A 6,754-nucleotide genomic window follows, 5' to 3' on the forward strand; every position below is an offset into this window, starting at 1 on the left:
GCAGTAGGTGAGACAGAAGCTTGGGAGGAAATCTCCGTTGTCTTTGAAGGAGTGGAGCCAACTCAACAGATTCTCTGAACTAAAAAGGCGGGATATTTTATTATACACATTGGTTTTTCCTATGGGGCAGAAGAAACACACTAGAGTTTGTTGTGTTTATTTCAGCTTCCCTAAAAAGATGAATGCTTACACAGTTGTTATCACAGGGATAATGAATGATAATTGGTTGAATTATCCCCAACAAAAACGTTCACGATAAAAAAGTGTTTAAAGTCATTATTTATGTGAAGATTATACCTTTTTTTGGTTTCTGCTTCTAAAATAAGCAGCTTTTCACTGTTTTAAATTATTTTTTTGTTAATGTTTAGGTTGTGGACTGTTGATGGGACGCAAAAAGCATTTTGAAAATGTACGCTAAAAGACCATGTTTATGTTTAAAATGTGAGAGATTTGGGCTGCAGGTTGTGTTTAGAACAGGCAGCCCATTTGAGGTGCCCACTGCCAAGTACGCGGGTTCCTATCTGGTTCGCCAAACATTCGGGCAATATTCTCCCCTCTGTCTCACCCGTTCACCACCATATCTATCAATCACAGCACTCTCTGGCTCAAAAAATACAACATTTTTACAAATAAAAAAAGGGAGAGATTTAACACAACTGTAATTGAAGTTTGTCCTCGAGCTTTTACCATGTTTGGTAAACTGACTTGAACATTTCATTTAAAATCTAAAGTTTGGCATTGAACCTACTGATTAATCCATAACAACAATAATCTTTACTTGCATTCAATCATGTTTTGTACAGAATGAAGGCCTCCTTATGAAGACTTCCTCCACACAGATCCGGTCACGAGGCCAGACTTCCTGACCTCTGACCCTTACAGAGGACGACAGAGAGGCAGAAAAAAGCCACAGAACACATCCTGTTTTAATCCCTTCTCAGACTCTGTTTTCACACTCCGGCTGACACCGTCACTGACTAGGCTATTGCTTGTTCGACTCCCCCCCCCCTTCCTTTACCCTCTCTGGCTGTCACACTGACAAAGATGGTGACAAACAGAGCAGTGACGCATGGAGGGGGTACGGAGCAGGAAGAAGAAGAAGAAGAAGAAGAAGGGACAATTTGTGCACTTCTGAAAGGACATGTGGAGAGTGAGAAGAGAGGTTTATAGAGAAAGGGGAGCTGGGGGACAATGAGAGAGTGGACAAATGGTGCAGCACAATGACGGAGGAGGAAAAGGGAAGGATTTGAAAAGACGAATAAAGGAGGAGAGATAAAGACAGTAACAGCTAGTCCCAGAGCTGGAGAAATAATGAGACAGGAGTTCAGAGACAGTGAGGTAAGAAGGTGAGAGGCTGCAGGCTCCAGGCCAGATCTCCTCTGCAGCCAACAAGGGGCAGATGGAGCGTGAAGCTCTCCACAGGCCCGTCCAAATGTTCACCCAACCAGATGAATCACAGATTAACACTGGGCTCCTCTCCAGACGCCCCCACTGTACTTCAGCACGGAGCTTAATGCACAGCCTGAACTCCAGAATACTAATGGAGGAATGATAGGGAGTGAATCAGAGTGTGTTTACATCAGAGAGTAAGAAAGAAATATGCTTCTACCTGATGTTAAAGAAAGGATTAGGATTTGGTTAAAAGAGGATTGCAGTGCTCCTCCTCGCCTAAGAAGATTACAGTGTGGTAGACTTGTGTATTTCATCAGTTTAGCAGCCTTACATGGCTGTAACAGAGACTGAGTCCACATTAGGAATGATTAGCAACTAAGACCACTTTCATTCCTAGAATTCTAAATATTCTAGGGAGGAAAAAGAGAATATAGCCTAAAGACAGGCAGATCAGGACATGACATGTTGTCCAACTGCAGTATTTTTGCATTACTTATTAATGCTTTAAATTGGTCACTCTCTTTTTCCTTTTTTTGTTTCACCGTTTGCATAATGTTTTAAGGACTGTGTTTTTTACAATGTTTTGACAATCTGTATTTGTTGATTAAGATGAGTCATGGTACTTTTTTAAGGGTAACATTTGACTTTAATGCTGTATAGTCTGAACAAAATAAGACTTAGCCCCCAATATAGGGCCACTTTATTTAACACCAATTTGTAAAGGTTAGGCTTTTGGAAACCAAGTGATGTGTTTTGATGACAATCTGCGCAGTGAACCCGACAGAGGAGCAGATGTCACATGACTAGTTTTCTTCAGTATTAAAATAATCTAGTGATAGTTGTCTTTAATTTCATGAGTCAATTTCATGATGACAAATTGGGACTTCTAATAGCTAATTCGGCATACTTTATATAGTGCCAATTTGTATGATGTAGCTAATTACTGGCAAAAACAGGGCTCAAGTGGCATCAGCATAGCTCACTGAACACATGGCAGCATTATACTTCCTGTGTATGTCCCCTCAAGCCTTATAGGAAATGTATTTCCAAAATGATTACAGACAAATAGGACTAGGGTAATGTCTGTGTCAAATGTTCACAATTACTTACAAAACTAACAACTAACCTACTTAAAAATTATAATATGTGAATATATCTCAATTAAATTATGTTCACTTAATTATAAAACATGTTTTCATCGACGTCCCTAAAACGACGATGATAAACCATACAGCCTTTCAGAACAACAGGGTCAGCGTCAAGTCATCTTATCGCACATGATCAGCCATTCATGTGACAAACTCCATTTAACACAGACACACACATTCAGCATGATGTTCACCCCCCTCCTACAGAGCCCCTGGTCCCCTCCACAGCCATCTCAGGTTTCTGTGCCACTGTGACAAACTCTGGGTTTATAAATAGCGATAAGCACCCTACTGAGAATGTCGGCCATAAAAGGGGCTGGCTCCTGTCGAGGCACCTTGGGGCAGCGCAGTGACCACAAACTGCAGCATGTGGTACGCCAGATTCACAGCAGGCGGAGCAGGACAACTTCATTTGGTTTGTGTGTGGCACACATTTTGGCTGCTCTAATCCAAATCCATCTGGCACAGAAAAGACTGTTATAATCAATAACAGGATCAAATAGAGGAGGGCGTCCAAAGGAGAGTTAACAACCTGCCAAACCAGATGCCAATGCAGACAGAAATTGACCAATGATGGTTAGGAAAAATCTGTAGACTGTTAGATATTATATGTGTTACTCTTAGACAATTGAGGAAATACTGTAGACTAAGGATGCTTATACTTCTGATTCGCTTTGTGGCAATGTTTTTATTACTGTTTGTTTGTTTGTGTCAGCAAGATTATGGAAAGACTAGCGGTCTGCGTTCTTTGAGTGCACTTTTGTTTATTTATTTTTTTGTTTTCATATTTTTTATTGCTGATCACTGTTTTCTACTTTTACATACAACCAACATCTGTACCACCTGTGCGCAGGACCCTCTCAAAAATAAATGGTAGTGCATCACAAATAGAACTATATGAGCAATTGGAGAGCAAACATTAAAGTGATTATCTGCTATCTGTTGCTCCTTGGACCATTCTACACCTGTCAACCAAGTTGCTTGAAAATCGGGCCAGTTGTGTTTCCGTAATCCTTCTGACCAACAGACAAACAAATTGTACAAAAAACATGACCTGTTTTGAGTGATGTGAATGGTCTGAGGATTTTCCAGTATAGGTGCCTTGTAATTGACAACGTGGAGATGGGTCGTGCAGGAAGAAGATGTGCAGAATAAACACGGTAAGTCTGTGGGATGGGTAAACATGATCGAAATATCGCATGATGGACATTTTGGTGGTGTTGGAAATGTAAGTGTGGCAGTAGGCCAACACTCATTTTCTATCTGCACTGCACCGCTTCAACATTTACATTCTTAATCAAACTCATATGCGTTTTTTATGCTTTTGCACACTGTTATAAAGTATTTTAGGTGCACACAATAAGACTAATTTAGCTCAGAAAACAGCTTATATGGAAAAAGCAGACATTCACCTTTATGATTTAGTCATTAAGGTACATAAAATATCATTTTTCAACGTTCCTGGTTCAATTTGAGCATCTTGTTCACCCTCTTTGTCCTTTTCTTTTCAACATTGGGATAAAGACAGAATGTTCTAAAGAAAATTAAAATGACCTTGAAATAGCTTCGATGCTTTTCAGTTATTTTGTCAACTAAACAATATCGATAAAGTTACGCTAAATGAAATGATAACCTTCATTCCCTGTTTTATTCAACTGAATTAGATTGAACTAGGTGAACATGTGAAAATGACAAATGAATATTGTGTTAACAAAGTTGCACAATGCTATACTAAAATGGGATAGATACATTAAATGACATCACATACTACATGCACCTATAGGCACTGGGGCTGCATTTGTATTCTGGAATAATTAGTTTCATGTAGGTATTACAAATTAGATTTTTGACATCTACAAAATATAGTAATAGTTTATTTATAAAAAGCTATTCATGAGTTGGGTGTTTGAAGGGAAGCATCTCTTAAATCAGACTTTGTCGAAAGGCGGAGGGGAGAAGAACCCCGTGTGGTGTGAAGCAGGTCAGCTCTATTGTTTGGAGTTATGTTCATTAGAGAGCCAGTATGGGCATGTTGTGTGTGTGTGTGTGGGTGTGTGTGTGTTTCTTTGTGATGAGTGGGACATGTTGGATCTGGGTCAGGACACCCTCAGGAATCCCTGGCATCCACATTCCCCTTGCACGTTGAACACCAAATGTGTGTCTTTATGTGTCTGCATTGTCTGCATGTGCGAAGGACTCAAAGGATTAAAATCCTCCAAACCAAAGAGCTTCAATACTGTATGTGTTGTCAAAGCAACAGGACATTATCTGATAGATGTCACTTCCACAGAATGCACGAAATCAGATTAAGTATCTCCAGGAATTTGTAATATTCCCAACAAAAAAAATCTCATTTAAAACAGGGCTGCTAACATTTGAGTTCAGCTCGGACTGAGATTTTTTTTTTGGTGAACCGAAAAAAGAAACGTTCATGTGTACAGTGTTACAAACTAGGGTTTCCCATTAATGTACCGGGGCTACAGTGGAATACGCACATACACAGTGTACCCGCGACTCTTACAATGAAGGCACAATAATCAGCTCACAGCATATAAAATGGCATATAGGGACACTCACACCAGTATTGAAGTTAAATGCATCAATCTGGTGCACTTTGAGAGCAAAAGGAATTTATGGATACATCTCTCAACACCCATATGAAACAGAACTGTACACAGATTTTCTTTTTCTTTATGGATATTTTACAAATCACTCACCTTTTAAACTGTATTCTTGTTTTACTGTCATATAGTATTTCATAACTGTTTTTCATTTATTCTCATAAATGGTGAACAAAACGTTTGAGACCCACTGAGATAACTAGACTAAAGTTAACTATCTAAACACTCAAAGAGTCCCTTACCTCACTGTAGTTCTCTCAGTCTGACAGGACAGACCTCTCCCTCTCCTTGTTTTAGAAACAGCTTCTAATATCCATTAGCGCAGCTAGCTAACCAGATGCTAACAACAACAATGCAAATAGTGAGTTTGGTAGAAATATACTGTATAATAGTAAAGTTATTTAAGATGATGCCATATTTATTGAAGATTTTACATTATAAATATTCCCCACAATTATTCAAAAGCATATTCTTCCAAACTCCTTGCTGTATGACCAACAGGAGACTATTGATGTGTGTGGTGAGTTTGGTAGTAATAAGCTGTATAATAGTGATTGAATATTATTGTATTCTCTTTTTTCGGAGTTGCACTTTGCAGACGGTCCCTGAGCACTCGTTCTTTCTCCGGCTGCGGATAGAGACCAATTGAATGTGTCCAGCTCGGAGCACGGCGCGTATTGGCTTTTTTTTTTTTGTTCATGAGTTATTGATCCGTGAAATAAGAATCTCCCAATATCGTTCCAACTTTACTGAACTAAGCCAGAAGACCGTCTCATTTCGTAGACCGCTCGGTTTGCTTTTCCTTCACTTTATTTTTATATACATTTATTTTCGGACGAAAACTTAGCGTGAGGAAAGGCATGTGTGGCGTGAGATATGGGTTAATTGCGTGACTCTCACGCTCAATGCGTGAGTGTTGGCAGCCCTATTTAAAAAACTTTGGCAGGAAGATAATTGTTATGCTCACTGCACATGTGGCCTTCATGGACTACTTCACCACCTCTTCCTCTGTGCATTTCAAAAATAAAGGAAACAAGAATCAACGCCTTAGGGAAAAGAAGAGGAAGAACATTCCTGGGACACTGGTGTGCTGAGAGAAACAACAGCTCAAATCAAGGCTTCCTTTCGGATGTCTGAATAGGTCTAACCCAGAGGTCGGCGGCCCTCGAGCCGCATGCGGCCCTTTAAACCCTCTGCTCTGGCTCCCTTGAGCTTAGACAAAAATAAGAAGGAAATAAAATAAAAGTATTTTTAGGGCTATTTATATTTTTGTTGCATGGTTGAAAGTGTTACACTTTCAACCATGCAACAAAAATATAAATAGCCCTAAAAATACTTTTATTTTATTTCCTTCTTATTTTTGTCTAAGCTCAAGGGAGCCAGAGCAGAGNGTTTTTTATTTATGTGTCACAGTATCACCTAAAAATACAAGATACGAAACACTTTCAACCATGCAACAAAATATAAATAGCCCTAAAAATACTTTTATTTTATTTCCTTATTATTTTTGTCTAAGCTCAAGGGTTATGGCTAGAAAGGATCCGTCTAGTGTAAATATGACGTCACGTTCTCGTTGTAACTCTCGTTGTAATC

The 6,754-nt window shown here is 39.2% G+C and overlaps 1 protein-coding gene across 6 annotated transcripts in view; it reads right to left on the reverse strand.

Moving 5' to 3' along the window:
* The window catches only part of map7d1b (MAP7 domain containing 1b), a 42,690-nt gene that overhangs the window by 25,000 nt on the left and 10,936 nt on the right, over positions 1-6,754 (reverse strand). The window lies entirely within an intron of this gene.

The sequence above is a fragment of the Notothenia coriiceps genome, unplaced genomic scaffold (genome assembly GCF_000735185.1).
Source record: "Notothenia coriiceps isolate Sejong01 unplaced genomic scaffold, NC01 NC01_scaffold00036511, whole genome shotgun sequence".
Classification (NCBI taxonomy): domain Eukaryota; kingdom Metazoa; phylum Chordata; class Actinopteri; order Perciformes; family Nototheniidae; genus Notothenia; species Notothenia coriiceps.